The sequence below is a fragment of the Squalius cephalus genome (genome assembly GCF_949319135.1).
Source record: "Squalius cephalus genome assembly, chromosome: 20".
NCBI lineage: Eukaryota > Metazoa > Chordata > Actinopteri > Cypriniformes > Leuciscidae > Squalius > Squalius cephalus.
In genome coordinates, this window is record NC_137141.1 from 29,178,499 (window position 1) to 29,198,608 (window position 20,110).

General features: G+C 36.2%; 1 long non-coding RNA gene across 1 annotated transcript; it reads right to left on the reverse strand.

Annotated features, from left to right (window-relative positions):
* Positions 1-6,131: 6,131 nt before the first annotated feature.
* Positions 6,132-17,238, reverse strand: LOC307147894. The gene is made up of 3 exons (XR_013819381.1): positions 17,010-17,238; positions 11,619-11,755; positions 6,132-6,219 (listed from the first exon to the last, which is right to left on the reverse strand). It is a non-coding gene; the product is annotated as an uncharacterized lncRNA (long non-coding RNA).
* Positions 17,239-20,110: the final 2,872 nt, after the last annotated feature.

Here is a 20,110-nt window from a genome sequence, read left to right on the forward strand (position 1 = left end):
AGGTTGCTTAAATAATGTTACCTTAATTTTTGACTTACTATGCGACATTGCTAATTTTCAAATATGTAGTTATATTCCAATGCTTATAGATTAATACTGATGCTTATGAGATCCCATAGTTCAGAGGGTGTTTTAAAGGAACATACGTGTGCTTGAAACAACATAATCTTCTTCATTTTTAGACATGTATATAGACATTTCATACAATTAAAAAAGTATTAATGCATTTGTATTGCCCTACCTGGCTTTAAAACGCCATGTAAAAGGAGAATGAAAGTAACTTTTGAAACAGTAACGTGTATGTATGTCTGTATGTACAGTATGTAGATCTAATGTATGTATGCATGCATGTTGTTTTTTGTTTTGTTTTTAAACATTTATGTATGTATGTATTCATGTATGTTGTTTTTTGTTGTTTTGTTTTTAAACATTTATATATGTATGTATTCATGTATGTTGTTTTAAACATGTATGTATTTTGTTGTTTTTAAACATGTATGTATGTTGTTTTTGTTTTTTTAAACATGTATTTATGTTGTTTTTTAAACATGTATGTATGTATGTATGTAGTTTGTATGTAAGTATATGTTGTTGTTTTTTGTTGTTTTTAAACATGTATGTATGTATGTATGTATGTACGTACTTTATGTATGGCCATTGTAATTACATATTTATGTAGCCTATGTTAGCCTATTTATTTATTTATAATGTATTTTTTTTTTTTTTTAGCTTGAAATACTCATTTTAAAACTTGCCATTATTTTTGAACGCCAGATCTTTCAACACCAAAGCGGATCCACCAGAAGGCTCCCTGGTGCGTGATTTCCGAGCAGCCGAATGCAAACCCGGGCTGTTATTGAGCAGTTTAAATACGAGGCTTAATACGCAGCTAGATAAAGGCGGTTGTTTGCTGGGCTTTGAAAGCCGAACACAGGACATTACTGCTGGCCTCTTAATAAAAACTCTTATCTCGAGCATACAGAGGAGCATGCAGTAGATAAGCAGACAGGCTTTATTGCAATAATATACTCGTTCCTGTAGACTGTCTTTTGAAGGAGCGAGGTTTTGTCGGGGAATTAGGCAGTTGACTGTTGACAAATCTGATTGTGAATTAGAAGTGATATTGGCTCATCAACTTGGCCCAATATACTAAGTCGTAAGTTGCATTGATAGCCAGTTCGCGCAATGAGTGCTTCAGATTAGTTTTGGATGGGGAAGGGGGTCGCTCATGCATTAGTCCTTTAGGACCTCATGATTACAATCCATTGTAAAGGTGATTTACCACGTACACAAGCCTTTCTCTCATTCTCCTCTCCGGGATAGCGCAGGGTCATCCCGACACGATGATGAAATTCCGCGGATCGAGTCTCGCGGGAGCTGCTCGACATCTGCTGCCCTCGCGCATGTACGCGGATCGCTCCGGGCTCCTCATTAAGACTGTTGAAATATCTTCCACCCTGACTCATACTGAGCTCCGCCAGTGGGGTGCAAGACGGAGCGTTTAGCGAATATTGCCGCTATTTAGGACGCGCCTCTGAGATCAAGAAGAAAGAAAGCGACGCGCGCCCGAGAGGACTCGGATAAACAGAATAACTGATTGGATTGAACGCTCATGAATAATTTATCAATAACAAAGGACAGCTATATGGTTCCACTGATGCATTCGATTCGAGCGAGTTTTTGGAGTGAATTATGGGCGGGGGTGGTTTTGGGATGTGACATATAAGCTTCAAACAAAAGGTTAGCCTACGGTGGATCTTGAAAATTAGGGTTCATTCAAAATAATTGGGACATTTTTTCCCAGTCCCCTAAAAAGCAAAGTGTGTCCAATTTTACCTGAATTCACCCAACAGGCTACATCTTGAAAACTACAAATCGGTCAGATTGCATATTTTCATCTAGCAACAGTAGGCCGCATGAGCGGTTTCTGTTAGGATCACTAATATATAAAGTAACTGTATTAATAATAAAATAACTTATCACAGTATTAAAAAAAGGCATAGACCTAAATCAGTTTAGACGCCATATTTAAGATGAAAAACATCGGCTGTGAGGAATAGATGTCTACAATGGCACGCACTGTATAAAAGTCCTAAATCATGTAATTTGCACAACTCACAACTTGCAATACTATTTTATGGAGTTTTTGACTACTGATTTTATATTTTCCGGAAATAAGTCTCTTCAGTTGAGCAATCGGATTGTTGTTAAACAGTAGGCCTACAATCTAATGAACGAACAGTATTCTATTCCTCAGGCTCACAGCCTTGTTTTCATTCCTGTAAAAATAATAATAATAATAATAATTATTATATGGCGCTACATTGAATAAGGTCTATTGTTTCAAAAATCAATTTGATGTTTAGCTATGACGCTAGGGGCACCAAAAGACGACAAATCATTGAAGATTGAGTCTTGAATTTTTTTTTTTTTTTTTTTTGACCCTTTAGCTGCATGTTTTGTTTCTTTTTTCTTTTCTTTAAGGACTCAATGGAAATCGTTGTAGGCCTATGACCTACCGAATTAAATAATATTTAAAAATAATATTTAATCGTTTGTATTTTTATTATTGTAGCCTATATATAAAAAAAGATTGTGCAGACTGTATAAGAAACTCTTCTCGTACTATAGGCTATGCTATTTGATATAGCCTCCATTCTCCATATGTGGCATGGATTCATCTTAAAGGTTTCCACTTTAATTTGCAATTCATGAGATGTTTCTCGTCCCTTCTATTTTGCCCCTCGATAACGAGATACATGCACAATCGATTTGTCCACAAACAGTTTGATATGTGTACAGTGGGCGAACGACGCACAGCTTGGAGCCTCTCTGTATGGTTTCGTCGTACTCTTTAATTAAAAGCAGGGTCACAGGTCGGTCTTTTGCTTGCTTAATGAACTGATGAAACTGTTGAGACACGATAATTGTGACTATTGATTTGCATGACAGTTTGCGCTCATCTGTGTTTGTTCGCTCTCGTTACATAGTCGTGCTGTTGTCAAAGCTTAAGACAAAGCGTTAAATCTAAAGTCTCGGACAATTTAATCATGCAGGCAACCGACGAACCAGCAGAGTCCGTCAATGGTCCCCAAGAGACTTGAGGTTCAGCACCACGGACAGCACACCACTGAAGACACGACTATAGGTCAGTTCGGTGTGTGAGTGTCCTGTTAACCTTTAGCTGTGAGGAGTGTTTTAGGGGACAAGAATCTGATATGTTGATACTGAATATGCTAAATGGAAACATAAGTTATGCAACTAATTACAATTCAGCATTAGAAGTTACACAGGGAAACACAAGGGGGCACAAGAGAGAAAGTCTTTAAACTATATGTTTTAGGTTTTAAATGTCTTTAATGTGTCAGACGGACCTATACACATGGTGTCTAAAAAAATACATTTATTAAATGGATAAAGAAAGAAAGAAAGAAAGAAAGAAAGAAAGAAAGAAAGAAAGAAAGAAAGAAAGAAAGAAAGAAAGAAAGAAAGAAAGAAAAGCTGACCCACTTAAAAGTGAACTGCTAATATGTCCTGCAATAGACTAACCCTATCCCAAACCCAACCTTCATTTTTGGGACACACACACACACACACACACACACACACTTCTCTAATTTCTGGGGACATTGTCAGAAAAGTTGTCCCAGGTTTTAGCTAGAACACACCTTCAATCCCCCCAAAAAAGCTCAAAAACAATTCAGACATTTTAAACAGAATTCTCCGTAAGTTAACACAAATCTCCCCTTAAACGAGACAGAAAGCGAATCAAAAGCATAGAGTTAACACTATATATCTTCGACCTCAAATACACTGTCAGTAAGTATTCAGCGTTTACAACAACCAATCATTTTAACAAAAAATATATATTTCTTTATAACAATTTAAACTGTTTTAGTGGACAAGTGTCGTCATAATGCCATCTCAAGCATTTGACTGACACCTGTTTAAATGTTTTAAAAAGTTGTTAAACATTTATAGAGCGAACAAATCGTCCCAAAGCATATTATCATGTCATCTTTGTCCTAGAACCAATGACAGTGTCTCCCTGATCAAGTGGTCCTAAACATTTCACAATTTTGAGATAGAACTGTTGAACTGTTAAGAACCACTGCACCAGAGAGACCAAGAACATCCCCATCTGAAGCCGTCCAGGTCCTCCTCTTCACCTGTTCACACAGAACGCGTTCATTCGTTCAAAAACAGCAGCAAGGAGAGGAAAGTCTCGAGACGTGTTTCCAGGAGTTGAACTGCGTTTAATGCTCATGGAGGCCTATAAAAACAGCGAGACGGACGTAGAATAACGATTAAAAAACGGCGCAGACGGAACGCGAAAACTCGCGAAGCTCGCGCCATAACTTTCGGGAAGGTATTTCTTCTTTAAAAAAAAAAAAAACAATCTCTTCAATCAATGACAAATATCTTGCAGAGCACCTGGTTCACGTTACCATCCGATATAAGCGTCCCAAGAAAAGACTGTTTAAAAAGCGCAAGCAGTTCTCCTGGAACGGTCTGGCCTCGGCGATGTAAAAGTTGGGTGTGCAGTCTTTTATACTGTGCGGTGTGTGGATAACTCACACTGGGCTTTTCATTCAGAGACTGGAATGACGACTCTTCAGGTCCGACCGGCTCATCTGGGTTCCTGGGCAAAAGAGCAATCAGCACTGCATCTTACACGACCGTTTACCTCATAGGCTGTTCTCTTCAAAGTTTAGTTTAGTCAGAATATAATCCTCATTCTTAATTATCAGCATGGTACAGTCAATATACAGTGACCCCAAAAAGTTTTTGGACACTTAAACAGCACTTTATATAGTCAACATTTGAAGCAAGTTCATCACAGTTGTACAAGAACGGGTATTGTTTAAAATTCATGTAGGCTAACTTCACTCTCAGAAAATAAAGTACATAATTGTACCTTTAGGGGTACAATGGCTTGTCACTGTGGCTGTACCCTCAAGGGTACAATATTGTACCTTAACCTTTTAAAGAAACGGTACATATTTTAATGCCTTTTGACCCTCAAAAAGGTACATATTTGTACCTTGAGGTCCAATAAAAAGACCTATGGGGTACGTTGGTGTAGATTGAACCTTGAGGGACAGAAATGAACTCCTACTGTACCCCTATTTCTGACAGTGTTCGATGAAAGGTTTTGATTCACTTCAAATGTTGACTACTGTAGTTGTTCTTCATATTTGGATTTTGATAAGACAATATTTAACTTGAATTAACAATTGACAATATTGTTTTGACAATAAGCTGATTGTTATAATGTGAAATTGAATAGAAGTAAATCACTTCGAAAATTTCCTTTTGTCTTTGTGATTACAACGATATCAAACTTCAGATTGCGATTTGTTAAAAAGTTAAAAATGATTTTGGCAATAAGCATTTGCACTTAAATCAATATCTGACTTTAGAATATGCAAATAATGTTCACTAGAATTTTCACAAGTAAATCATTTTGTGCTTGGCAATTATATTTGTTAACATCAAAGCATGCTACTCTTTTCCTGACAGTGTAAAAGGAAAAAGATAGAGATGTGCTGGAACATTGGTATTTTTAGGAGCATTTCATTGATACAGCAATTACAATTTTAAATACAACTTTTGCTTTAGTAAAGTATAATTCAAACACAACTTAAATCTGAATAAGAAACACAGATGTACACGAAGAACAAAACTAAAGAACAGAGAAAAACATCTGACATCACTAAATTTAATATCCATTCTGGTTTATGAACATACTTTCTGATAGTTACCCAACGATAATTTATCAAACTTTTTTAAGGAAAATCCAAATGATTAATTAAACATCTTTGTAAATAAAGAATGTAAAGACATCAATACGCTTCACTGTCATTACTATGGAAAATGCTGTAAATTTTTAAATACTGTAAGTTTTATAATAAATAAAAATGTTTTTAATAAAAATGTAAAGCATTTAAAAATACAATATAATATATATATATTTTTAAAATACATTAACATCAAGTTGATAGCACTGATCATCACTTTCCCAGAAAAAAAACACACAAAAAAACAATACATTATCATATTGTACAATAAAATTCCCTTAAAAGTATAAGTATACAGTTTGTATGATTGCTAAAAATGAGAAACTGGATGGACAATAACGGCAGGAAGTGACAGCAAGCAGGACGGCCCTCTTCAAGATCTTGTTGGACAAGCAGTAAACTCGATAAACTTGCCGTTCTAGAGAACAGACAGAAAAAAACAAGTGTGGTCACATGCAGTTGAAGGGTTATTTATTTATTAATGTGTATTTGTATTTGAAACTACGGTATAATTTCTCCAAAGAAACTAAAACTATATACTATATATGTATGTATCTACATAGTTTTAGTTTCTGTGTGTGTGTGTGTGTGTGTATAAAAGCATGGAAAGCATAGATCCATCCTGCCTTGTCTCAATGGTGAAATTGGTGTGTGGGGGATATTTTCTTGGCACACTTTGTTTTAACACTAAAGCAGTATTGTTGCTGACCACGTCCATCTCTTTATGACCATTGTTTCCATCTTCTGATGGCTACTTCCAGCACGATATCACAGAACTTAAATCATCACAAACTGGTTTCTTGAACACGTCAATGAGTTCACTAAACTTAAACGGCCTCCAGTCTCCAGATCTCAATCCAATAGAGCACATTTAGGATGTGGAGAAACAGGAGATTCGCATCATGGATGTGCAGCCGACAAATCTGCAGCAACTGTGTGATGCTCTCATGTCAATATGGACCAAAATCTCTGAGGAATGTTTCCAACACCTTGATGAATCTGTGCCATGAAGAATTAAGGCAGTTTGGGGGTGTTATATGAAATCAAGATAAGTCTGAACATTTTTATCTTTATCTTTTTTATTATATTTTATTTATGTTCTCATTGATAAATAAATTGTGTGATTGTAAGCCTATGTGAGTTGGTCACTAAGCAGCTTTCAGGAAACCTCCTTGTGTTTAAAGTCTATATTGCCTAAATATGAGAGAGGCCAGTTCATTAAAGATTACAGGAAGCAACATTTTGAATATCCTAACATACATATTTGACATTTGTTTTGCCAACACAGAAGACACACCTTTATGAATGAAATGGCATAGCAGGAATGGGTTGTTTTAGATATGGTTATGTTTCTAACACTTCAACAAGCATCGTTCCATCATATCCAGACATGGTTGTGATGACTGCAATCTTGTTTTATAAAACGGATCATTCAGACTCTAAATCCTGACTGGATGAGCCATGTTCGAAGTCGCTGAGTTGATTCAATTGATGTCACTTGTCAATTTAAACAGCAGTTTGTTCAGTACAGTATTTGGTGGTAAATTGTTTAATATAATTATTATTAATAATACCCTTTGAGCATTCTTGCTTTTTTATCAAACTGATATCTGACCACTGTTTGCTTTGACGACACAGTTCAACCATGAATGCTCTACAGATCTTTGGTGACATTCTGACAGAAGGTTTGATAGGCCACAAGACTCTTGTCATGTTTACAGCCAGATTCCAGAAATATCTTTGCTGTTTCAATGTAATGTTGTTTGGGAGCATTTTAAAAGTTCACGAAAGTCCCTGAATGACTGGTCAGACCTGAGTGAATGAAGAAGAGGCCAGGGTACGAAGAAATGTGTGTTTCTGTGAAAGAGAGAGAAAAGAAAAGACCAGCACAGCTCAGTTCCAGTCTCCTGCAATTCATCACGAGAGGTGAGCTTCAGTTTTCCTCAGCACCTCCACAACATCCTTATGCATGCAGGCATAGAAATGTGACATACAGAAAGAGAAATGAACTATAGAAAGTCTTACGATTGGTCTACGGCACTGTACCATCTATTTAATTCAATCTGTGCAATCATTTTTACAATATATAAAGAAAATGTCAGTGGTGCTTGATCATACAAAAGTTGCCACCACGTCTCTTTTTGGGACATGATATTCTAGTCTACAGTGTTTCAAAAAGTTTAATCTGGATCAAAATTAACTGGAATTTGAAAATCCCTCAAAAACCTGAAACCAATGTTGTATTATGACTAATTTTGAAGTTTTAAATATGTTGATTGTGAAACCTCACCTCAACAAGCCATATGATTTGATATCACTCATGTCCATAGTGCAAATAGCACACGACCTGATATGTTCTGATGTTTAAAGGGATAGTTCACCCAAAATTATCATCAATTACTCACCTTCATGCCGTTCCAAACACAAAAGTATTTAGTTAATCTTTGAAACACAACTGAAGATATTTTTAATGACACCTGAGAGATTTCTGTTCCTCCATTCAAAGTCCATTCCACCAAAACTTCCACGCTTCAAAAAGTTCTTGAAGACACAATCGCTTCATATGATGAACAGATTTAATCAAGGCTTTTATTCACATTAAACATTGATCAGTGCACATACATAGAGCACATCCAATATGGTAAATGGACTTGGATTCAATTTATTTATATGGAGTACTTTTACAAAGTCTACATGAATTTTTTGAAGTTTTACTTTAAATGCAGAGACACAAATCTCTCAGGTCTCATTACATTTACACTCAATGATTTAGCAGACGCTTTTATCCAAAGCGACTTACAAATAAGGAGAACAAAAGAAGCAATCAAACTTAACAATATGGCAACAATATGTAAGTGCTGTGACTAGTCTAGCACAGCACACAAATAGTAAGTGTTAGTGGGTCAAGTGTTGACGAAAAAGATGCGAACGAAAGTCTTATGGGTTTGGATCGTCATGAGAGTGAGTAAATGACTTAAATTTAGTAGTTAGTGATTGCTAAAATCCTTAACAGTAATACTTGTTCTAATTATACTTGACTCAGTAAAACAACTAATAAACATTGCTAGAGCAGATAACGCTCAGGTTTTAATGAATTGTTGCCCATTGCACACTGGCAGCAGAAGTCTAGACACACAGGGACAAGCATGGACACCTGAGAAATCCTTTTAATTGCGTTTAAGTGCCATTTCAACACCCGCCATAGGATAAGGGTGCGGAGCAGAGGTGTAGTCGGCAATTAAGAGAATACTGAAGCGTGACTTGAAATGTACAATGGGACTGAACTCTTGATGTCATTGGTTATACAGGCTTGATTAGAACCCTATATATTTCAGTACAGTGAAAATATTTTTTTTTTTTTACATTTTTAAAAGGAATATGCATGTAACTAAGCAATTGCCATTGTATACTTGGAGTTGTTTGCTATGGTGATATAGGTTGTTGCTTACTAGCCCAAATTTAAAAAAGCCCACCCTCAAGATGGTTTGGATCCCTCCTTCAATGTGAGTATGTCTATTGGATTTGATTTTATTGTCCACCAGATTAAAGTCTAATAGCATAGAAAGGTCATTAGCAAAGACCACACATTAAACCTTAAGTAGTCTTATTAATCTAAGTAATATGACTAGGAGTGGCACTTAGTTTGTGCTAATATGAAATAATGCAGCAGTCTTAGATAGTATCAGGGTGTAGTTGTTCCCTAATCTATTTCAGGTACTTCAGACCTCAGTTTGGCCCTTCCCAGCCGAGCTCTGACAAATCTGGTGACAGTCACCCTTCCAGTTCGTTCTGTTTCTCTTCACTAGTCAGAGTATCTGCCAAACATGAAACTTGAATCAGGTAGGGCTGGTTTAGAAAACACACCTTTCTTTCTCTTGTTGCATTTTTTTTCAGATTTATCCTTGTTATTTTATCATCTTCAATAAAAAAAAGGTCACAGATCCAAACATTTCTTGTACGCCCAGACAATACCCACAGGAAGTGTCACCCTGTGTCACTGCATTTAAAAAAAAGTGTTTTCCATCAGGTTCCAATGACTCAGAGCGAGACTAAGTGTTGCTCCCAGGTCAGTTGAACCTGTCATTGTTTTTAAAAAGGGGCGACATGTCTGGACTTGCACGGCAAACAGAAAAGACACGCGTTCCATTGATGACTAGATATAGCCTTCATGACTCGAGCAGCAGAACGCGTATTTTGAGACCTGAACCACAAACAGACTTTTCAGGGGATTTTCTTTTCGGGTTCTTTAATGGCTTTGAACACAAAATAAGGCAATAATATATACTCTACACGATCTACCTCATGATTAATCTAATTAAGCATTTATAGTCACTTGAATCCCAATCTGTCTCTCGACATGATTTTATTAATGCCTCGTTCTTAAACTGTCTTAATGAGGTTGACACCACATGTAGTTCTGATCATGCATTGCTCCACAGAGACAGACCGAATGAGACGTTTAAAGGCTGTTGATGGTCCATAGAGAATTTGAGGGGGAGATTTTATCCTACTTTCTTGTGTTGTGCCATAATTTGCTTTGCTCGACAGATTGCAACATGGTCATTAAGATAAATTCTTATTATCAGTCTGAGGAATTAGGCCAGACATAGACTTAATATGCATTCAGGAGAGATTTGTAATTGCCGTGTATGCCACGCTGTTGTACTGTGTCATCTGGATAGCAGTCGAGAGCTAGAAAGCTGATGAAGAACACAGGAAAATGCCCATTACAGGAAGAGCAGGTTTTGATGATCTGTAAAATACTACTAATCTGATTGAAGTTTTTTATCTGAATTGCAAAGAATCTTTGAGTTTGTCATTCTTTAGATAACAGGGATGTGCAAAACTACAATTTAAAGGTTTTTTTTTTTTTTTTTTTTTTTTTTTTTTTTTTTATGACTAAGAGTCATGGCTACGTGACTTTAATAGAAACTAAGCACAGCCCTTCAATAGGTTAACTATGTAGCAAATTATAACTTGTAACAATTAATTGTTAATATTTCCCTTAAGATTAATTGCTACGGTTAACATGACACTGTGATTTTGCCAATTAAGACATGTTCCTGGATCAACATATTTTTTTTATCCTGGACCAACAATCATGTCTGAAAATTTGGTCATATCCCTACTCCTAACTCAACCCTACCCATAACTTCTAGGGAAATGATTGGTGAATAACACTGATGTATACACACCCTGGTTTTAAGCCTAAACTTGACATAAACTGTAACTTGACATAAACATGTCACTCAAATCTGATTGGATGTTCCAGGATCAACAAAGATGTTCATCCAGGAACATGATGTACTTGGTGAAATCTGGTTTACCCATAAGGTTCAATAACTATACATTTTTATTACACATGGATTACACATTTTAACAGGAATGCTACTCACAGCAGGAGCTTTAAAGAAACTATCAAGGCAATAAAGTAAAAATAAAAATATATGTGTCAAGTATAATCTTTACATTCATGTCGGTTTCATATTGTTTAGAAAAAGGTTTATATTTGTCAAGGTAAAGGCATTTAATTATTTGGTGTACAAAATTAACATTTTACTAAAATTGATTTTAGACTTGTGGAGAAATATTTAAAACTAAACTTAAAAAATTAATTACATAAAAAGTTTTAGTTTGAGTAAAGGAAAGAATTGTGTTACATGAAAAACACCTGTTATACAACATGCCCATACACATCTCCACACCCGTGCACTAGCTAGGCGAAACAACGACATAATATGCAGTTACAGCATTCAGTTACATACACAACACAACATTCTAATGCATAAGGTCCAACACTAATCCATCCAGCCTTACCTGAGGTGAACGCCATTGAGAAGTGACGAAAGCGATCTTTGGCATAGACGGTGGCCCCATTACTCAACAGATGCTCCCTGATGTGTGCTGTGGAGCGGAGTGCGGCCATCATAATCTGCCATGCTCAAATGAGTGCCCTATAATAAAATATATATATATATCAGTACAAATTTCTATTCATCATAGTGTCCTGAAGAAAAAAAAGATCACTGTCACATGAGGTTTCTGGTTTACCTGTGTTAATTCTTGTTTCCTTTCCATTAGTTGTCATGGTTTCTAGGTATGTTCCATTTGTTTCCATGGTTTCTCATTTGTTAATTGATTAACCTCACCTGTTCCTTGTTTTTTCCCTTCACTAAGGCCTCGTTTACACTGCAGGTATTGATGCCCAATTCTGATTTGTTACCTTTATCCGATTTTTTTGACCGTCCGTTTAGACGTTTTTTTAACTGTGACCCATATTCGATTCATGTGTTTACACTTACCATACTATCTGAAACATCGCACATGCTTAAAAGGTTAAATTCTCTTGCACAGATGGATGAACGCGAAATATGCTTGATGCTAGCTCTGCGATATATGCAAAGTTCGCCAAAACATCACCATGATTATGAGGCGGAGGAGGACGAAAAGTGCCAACATTGCAGCCTGCGCATATGCTTCAGTTATTGTGTGCGAGAGATCTCAGGACTGGTGGGAGCATATTGTGTTTAAATATTGGCTTTAACGAGGAGCAGTGGGTCCGAAATTTTAGGATGAGCAAGCCAACCTTTGATATGTTGTTTTAACGTTTGTCCACATTCCTCTCCTACGACGACACAACGTTTTGTTGGGCCATCCGTCCCTTTGCAGATGCGCGTCGGGGTTTCTCTCGTCATTAAACCGTGGAGACGTAGCCTAATGCCTCAGAAAATCCGATCTGCCTGTTTACATGATAGTCGCATTGGCACATATCTGATTTATATCTGATTTATTTCCACATATGAATGAGGCCTGAAACTCGAAATATCTGAATGCATGCATTTTTTTCTTGTTTACACATTAAATCTGTGTCACATATGAGCAAAATTGGGTCACATTTTACTGACTGAGTAAATGAGGCATAAGGGACTGTTTACAAAACAACACCGTTTTCAACTAAAAACGTAAAACATTTTATGCATTTTGGCCTTTCATTTACACAACAGGGGTCCTGAAAACGCAAACTTTTGAAAAGGGATTCAAAGTGCAAGTTTTTGAAAACGATACCATTATCGTCTCCGTGTAAACTACAAAAACGAGGATTTATGAAAACGGTGATGACATACGCATGCATATTACGTGTTCAGTTTTTAGGCGTGTAGTGTTTCTTTACAAAGTGACATCGCCAACTACTGGCCTGGTATGGATAATACAGCGTTTTTAGTAGTTTTCGCGGATCCATGTGGACAGGGATTATTTTGACAACGTTGTCGTCTGTATGTGAAAAACATAACGTTTTTAGTGTCGTTGTCATGTAAACATTACCCTGGGTCTGTATTGATATCCCACATTTTCACTTGTTTCTTTGTCCACTCTTGTCTATGTTAAGTTGGTTGTGTTACTTGTGCGTTTATTCTGTTCTCCTGCATGTTTGTTATTTTGTTCGTATTGTTAAATAAAGTGACTGCTGCGATTAGATCCAGTCTCACACCCTCATTGCTGCAACCAACCATGACAATCACAGTTTCTAAGCAGCACAACTCTTTTCAACATTGATAATAATAAATGTTTCTTGAGCTTCCAAATCAGCATATTAGAATTATTTCTAAAGGATCCTGTGACACTGAAGATAATGAAAATTGATTAATGATAATGAAAATTCAGCTTTGCTTCACATGTAGAATAAATTGCTCGTCAGAACCTTGAAATAATCACTGTGACGGAAACTCAAATCTACAACATAATTGTACAGGATTAAGGCAATCAGTCCTATCTATGGCTATACAAATAAAGAAGGACAGACATCTCAACAGTGAACTACTATCTACTATAATATAATATTTTTTTACCAATGTAAAGATTTAAGACGTGGAGTTGCTTTAAAGAATGTGTGATGTGTCCTTTAAAATGATTGTCAAAACAGGTCTAAAAACTTGACTAAAACAGGTATTAGAATATTTGTTTTTGGAGGAAGTGGCTGTATGCCAGATGGTCCAACCTGCCTGACAGTTTGTGTTGTAAGGAAATTTGAAGAATCACCCTGAGAGCAAACATCTTTAACAAAGAGTTATATAGTACAGTCATTGCATAGGCATGTTCTGGTTGTATGGTATGTTACCACAAATGCTCATCATTCCCTGTATGGCCTCTAAACCCTCACTGTATGGATCTCATCCAGCAGGTCAGTGCGGCCATTTGGGGCATTACCATATCTCCAAAATTACCCCCTCCATTTTTTTTAAATTCATGTGACCTCGCAATCTTTAACCAAAATATCTTCCTCTTCCTCTTGCGACATCTCTTCACTGACTATGTGTTTTGGGGAGAGGGCGGGACAATCTTTCAGTCACATGAGATCACAGCAATAAAGTGCAACAGTCGGGTTCCGGAAGAAATCCAATCATTTTGAACGTTAACTTGTAAACATTTAAAGACAGCCCTATTGTGAGTAATGAAGTTAATCCATGGTACTTGTTTCTGCTAAAGCTGTCAGCCTGAATTATTTAATCTTATGTTTTAAATAATCGTGTTTAACAGCATTCGTGGTGAAAAACTACATTACCCATGATGATGTACAGAAAATTGTATATATATATATATATATATATATATATATATATATATATATATTCTCATACATACATACATATATAAAATAATCAAAAAAATCAAAAAAAAAAAAATTTATATATATATATATATATATATATTGTCCTTTAATGGACACTCTTATTTGTCAATGATAATAAGTGGGGGGGTCTATTTTAATTTCATGCTGACTTGTGGAGAAACATGTAAGATCCATCTATTAACAGACACCACAAGCTTTTTAATGTTTTAATTTTACACTTTCTTGTGAAGTGTCCCACTGGGATGACTAGCCCATCACATCGCCACATTGTTATACTTGAGGGTGTGTGTGGCCCAATAGTCCCACTGAGAAAAGAATTAACGACGCTGAAGATTAAATTAAAGCCCTGGTGGACCCCACGCCTGCTACAGCACATCTGGAGCTGCTACCAAACATCCGCACGCTCAAGGACATTTCAGAGACATTGTAGACAGGTCCTGTGGTTTAAGATCAAATCGAGGATATATCTACTTGATAGCTAGCCTACAAGTTAAGCCAACTAAGCCAATAATAGTTCACTAAACTACAGAAATGGCATATAATGCAATAGGTAGCTGTGAATAAATACTGAAACTTTAGTCAGCACCTACAGGCATCTAATAGGAGGTCATTTACAACATATCCATGCAACTTTCTTTGTGTGGTAATGGTAAATATCTACAATTTGTTTGTGTCTTTTCAAATTGTACGCTACTGTAACAACCAAAAAGAGCATATAACCCCAATTAAATGATTTATTTAATATAACCCCATATTTCCATTGCAGTGTTGCAAGAGTATTAGGGTTAGGAGGACTATAAATGAATGTGAAGTGGAATCATAAAAACAGAAGCGTATTTGAAGGATCTGCCATAAAAACTGAGGTCATAAAAGAAGATAAAAAAATGGGAGGCACCGCATGGCAAAAGAGCCAGATTGAGGTAGTAAATACCTGCTCCTTCCCCCATGCTGCTCTTAACAGAGGTGGCGTAAACCCTAATGCCAACTCCTGGCTTTTTTGTAAAGAATTAGACATGCTCCATAACTCGGTCTCATTACATACAGACCAAATAACAGCATCTGACTAAATAATACACTGCAGCAAATCTATGAAGTGCTCAAAAAGCGGAACGTCTGCGTGTGAATTAAACTCTCATGATATGTAGCAGATTTCCACTCACCGGTTTTTCACTCAAGATAAATAATATTTGACAAAAATATGTGGCAGTATCACACTGTTTTACTGTATCAGCAGCAATCCCTTGAAGAGACCCACATTGTGGTTCATTTGTGTACTGACAGTGAATTTCACCACACACACACACAAAATAAATAATAATAATAATAATAATAATAAAACAATTACATCAGTAATGGGGGAGTTGACATTAAATCACAAACAGTGGCAACGGTGTCCTGCAGTGTGACATTCTGTATTTCATCCAAAAAAACATTCGTTTTTTATCATAGTATGGAAGCAAATTTCAGAAAAAAATCATGCTTTTTTGATATTTAAAAAAAAGTAACAATAATGAGATTATTATGTTATAATTATGAGATAAAGTTTAAATTGACAAAAAGTTAAACAAGTGTTAAAAAGACAATTTTATAAGAGTCAATTATGACACTAGTGGCTAACCCTTTTTGTTGCTATTTTTATACCAACATATATCACCAGAAGTAACCATGGTTTTGGCTGTCTGAACTTACTGGAACTAATATTTTTACTGAGGTTTAAAAAATATTAAATACAATATCATAATATATATATATGGTGCATTTAGAGTACACGAAGATAGTGATATGACATTTATAAAAATACAATAAATTGGGATCACACCTGAGACCTTCGTGCCCAAAGGGCTGCTATATGAAGGACGCTTGAGGGTTAAGTGAACAGCAATAAATAAATAACTTAAAAAGTGGTTATCAGTTGAAACACCTATACTGCATATTATATATAATTACATAGGCTAAATAATAAAATAAACATAAGAAAGGTTCATTAAAAAGGTAGTTAAACTGCCCAACAATGAATTGTTGCTCTTTATGCTCAGTTATTATAAGCATCCAACAAACGTATTTTTGCATTTCTGTAGACCTAGGAGCATTAGTAGCTTAGACAGATTTCTGATTGCAATAGTGCATAAATGGAAGAACTGAATCACTGCATCGACAGCATTGGCTAAAGGCTGCAGGTTCTGTCAGACGAATGCTTTAAAACTTCCAGAATCCACTTTGGTGACAAATAGTGAGAGGGCTTTTCTTGTCCAAAGTTTGTTTCATAATTGTACATGTCCTTTATTGCACGTCATAATTTCCCTCAGATTCAGTTGTCAGCTTTCATTAGAACACCTTAGCATGGGCCGAATTAACTTGTACGGACTTGTTTCACGAATTTACATGCTTGTTGCACAAGTTCAAGATTTTTGTGTAAATAATGTGATGTGTTTTTCTTTTGTACAGCACTGAATAAAGTGTTCGGTAAAAATGTATGCGCTATGCAAAAAAAAAAAAAAAAGACAAATATTTGCCTGTATCATGCACATACTGCACTTGCAAATGCCACAAAAACATCTCTGTGAACATAAGGCTCTCACCTCAGGGATGACAAACTGTCCTGCGATCAACAGCGCCACCAAGAGGTTAACCTTCCCATCACTCCTCATCTCAAAGATGGCCACATAAAAAGACAACAACACACAATTTTGGCTGCTGCTATGAAAAGTCTTAAACCCAGAATTATTACAGTATATAAATCATTTACTGTACCTACTTTAAAACCTACAAGTATACCATGTAAAAACTGCTTGTTTTGTTAAACACTGGATAATGTGCTCTGTGCCATGCAGGACGACAAAGTCATCGGATTCCTGATAGCTTTTTCTGCAAACACAAGGTTTTTTTTAAACATGTATGTAACAGCCTTTAAACAATGTTTTGTACTTGAAATCTCCATATGCAAAAAGAGTGAAAGAAGTGTAGTAAAATAAACACTTAAATGTCTATTTTGGATGTTTTCTTTCTGCTAGTCTGAAAGAAGACAAGTTATGAATGCAAAAAAGCTCAAAATTGACCAGTGCATGAAAAAACAATGGTTTTGCTGGTTGTATCTTGCCTTAATATCTAAAATGTAAATATAAAAAAATATATATATTTTGAATCTTAAGAGAACAGATTCATATTCTGTTATTAGTGCCAATGTCAAAAGTGAACCTCAATGTCTTTTCCAATAGTTGACCAGTCATTTGGGATAATGTTGGTGGAGTCGAGCAGTTCTCTGAAAAACGTACAACCTTCTGGTCCAGTTTAGATCGTCTGAGGTGAGCAAAAGAAAGAAAATTACAAAATGAGAACCATTTGCAGTAAACACACGTTTGATATTTCCTTCAAAAGTCAAGCAACACAAGTTAAGCCAATTAAAACAAACAAAAAAACTAAATTCTTTTCAAATGGACATGTTTGTAGACAATGGGAAATGGATGAACTTCAGATTCACACATAAAAAAGGTAAGGCATGAGGGAGGGTTTAATCCATTTCAGGGCCTCGTCTGCCTGAGCAGCGGGACGTCCCCTTAAGTGAAAGGCAAAGTGCAGACACGACAATTACTGTCTTTAGAGAGCGAGGGAAAAGATGAGCAAATGTTGTAAAGATGTGAAATTCAGATTTTTCTGGATGTGCATCGTGTCAGTGGGGGTTACTGGGGGATTTTCCCCATTTAAGCACAAGTAGTGGCCAGATTTCCATGACCTCCATGTTCTAATTAAAAACAGACGGCTTATCCTAAAAGCGCATAAATATTCATGTGGCCCCCAAAGTGCCGTTACATTGGGCCACCCTTGTAAGGTGCACAGATGAGCTAATAGTGTCATGTGGCTGCTTAAAGCTTGTTGAAAAGATTTCTTTAATCTCTCCTTTTTTTAAACAGAAATCCCTCCCAGTGAATAAAGACATGGAGGAGGGTGCAGCCCAGGCCTTGTTCAGTGGATCAATAGAACAGCAGGGGTGAAAACAGCCCAACACACACACACACACACACGCACAAGAGCCCCAACTGTTCAAAGCAGCCTCCCCTCAGAGGAGCCCAAACATATGTTTGTGATCATTTTAATGAAAGGGTGCCATAAGAAAAACATACAGTGTGCTTAAATGTCAGTGTACCATTTACCAAACAATGTTGCTATGGCTATGAATGAGACAGTGTGTTGTCTGACATGTCATTCACAAAATAAATCATGTTTGATTATTAGTCATTTGATCACTTTAGTCAGTCATCTGATGTGGAAACTCCCCAAAACGTTAATCCTTTTTATAACATTAATAATATAAAGTAGTAACAATTTACAATTCATTAACATTAGGTAATGCATTATAAATTAGCCTAACATTTTTACAACAGATTGACTTCTTCAATTTGAAAAATTAATGACTATATAAAATCTTCACATCTATGTTTATAAAATTTTCACATTCTGTTCCTTGAAGACGATCTCCTTAAGTGTCCTGAATGATGTTTAATGGGAAGTGTTGCTCAACGAGTCTCTACAAAATCCCCCACAGGTGCCCAATAGTGTTAAATGGTTAGGCTAGTTCACCTATATGAAAATTCTGTCATAATTTACTCACTCTCATGTCATTCCAAACCCACAAGACTTTCGTTCATCTTCGAAACACAGATTAAGATGTTTTTAATGAAATTTTAGCGATTTCTGCCCCTCCATAGACAGCTACACAACTACCACGTTGACGCTTCAAAAGTTCGTGAAGAGATTATAAAGCTAATCCATATTAAATGAGTGGTTTAGTCAAAATTCTCTTAAGAAACTAGCTCACTTTATATTTTCAACAGATTTAATTTAGTCTTTTATTCACATATAAACATTCATCAGCAAACATAAAGAGAAGCTCAAACACAAGAATGAACCTCATTGGTTCTCGCACGTCAAGCAAACACAACCCTTTACCACAACTGATATGAGTTGATGAATGCTTATATGTGAATAATAAAATCCTACATTCAATCTGCCTCTTCAGAAAATTTTGGACTAAACTGCTCAATTCATAAGGATTAGTTTTACGACCTCTTGTGTGGTAGTTGTGTAACTTAGCTGTCAAAGGAGGGACAGATATCTCAGATTTCATCAAAAAAAGATCTTCATTTGTGTTCTATAGATGAACGAAAGTCTTATGGGTTTGGAACAACATGAGAGGAAGTAATCAATGAATTTTCATCTGTGAGTGAACTATCCCTTGGGTAAAATACTTGTCCACTGACAAGTGACAAGGAACTAACGTACAAATGAACATTGATACAGTAACTTTAACTACACAATAGTAAACACGCAAGAGTTGGTTGTTAGTCGCCAGCAGCACAGCAGCTCCAGACAAACAACACTCCAAACTGACCTGTTACTATACAACTAACATTACAACAAAAGCATGTCTTGGTTTTGTGAAACACAGCAAAACCATGAAATGTTACTCACCGATGGAGCAGAAACAACACGACCTCAGTCAGCGTCCGCTTTCAGGCCTTCCCGCTTTGGTCTCTCCAGCACTGGAAAGCTTTTCTAAATAATAGGTCCTAAAACCCTGATCCCTGACAAAACCCTTATTTTTTCAGTGATATACCTCTGACCTTTTCTCTTTTGTAATGTCTCTCAGCCATCTCTCTTTCAACAGTCTTTCTTCAAAATCAAA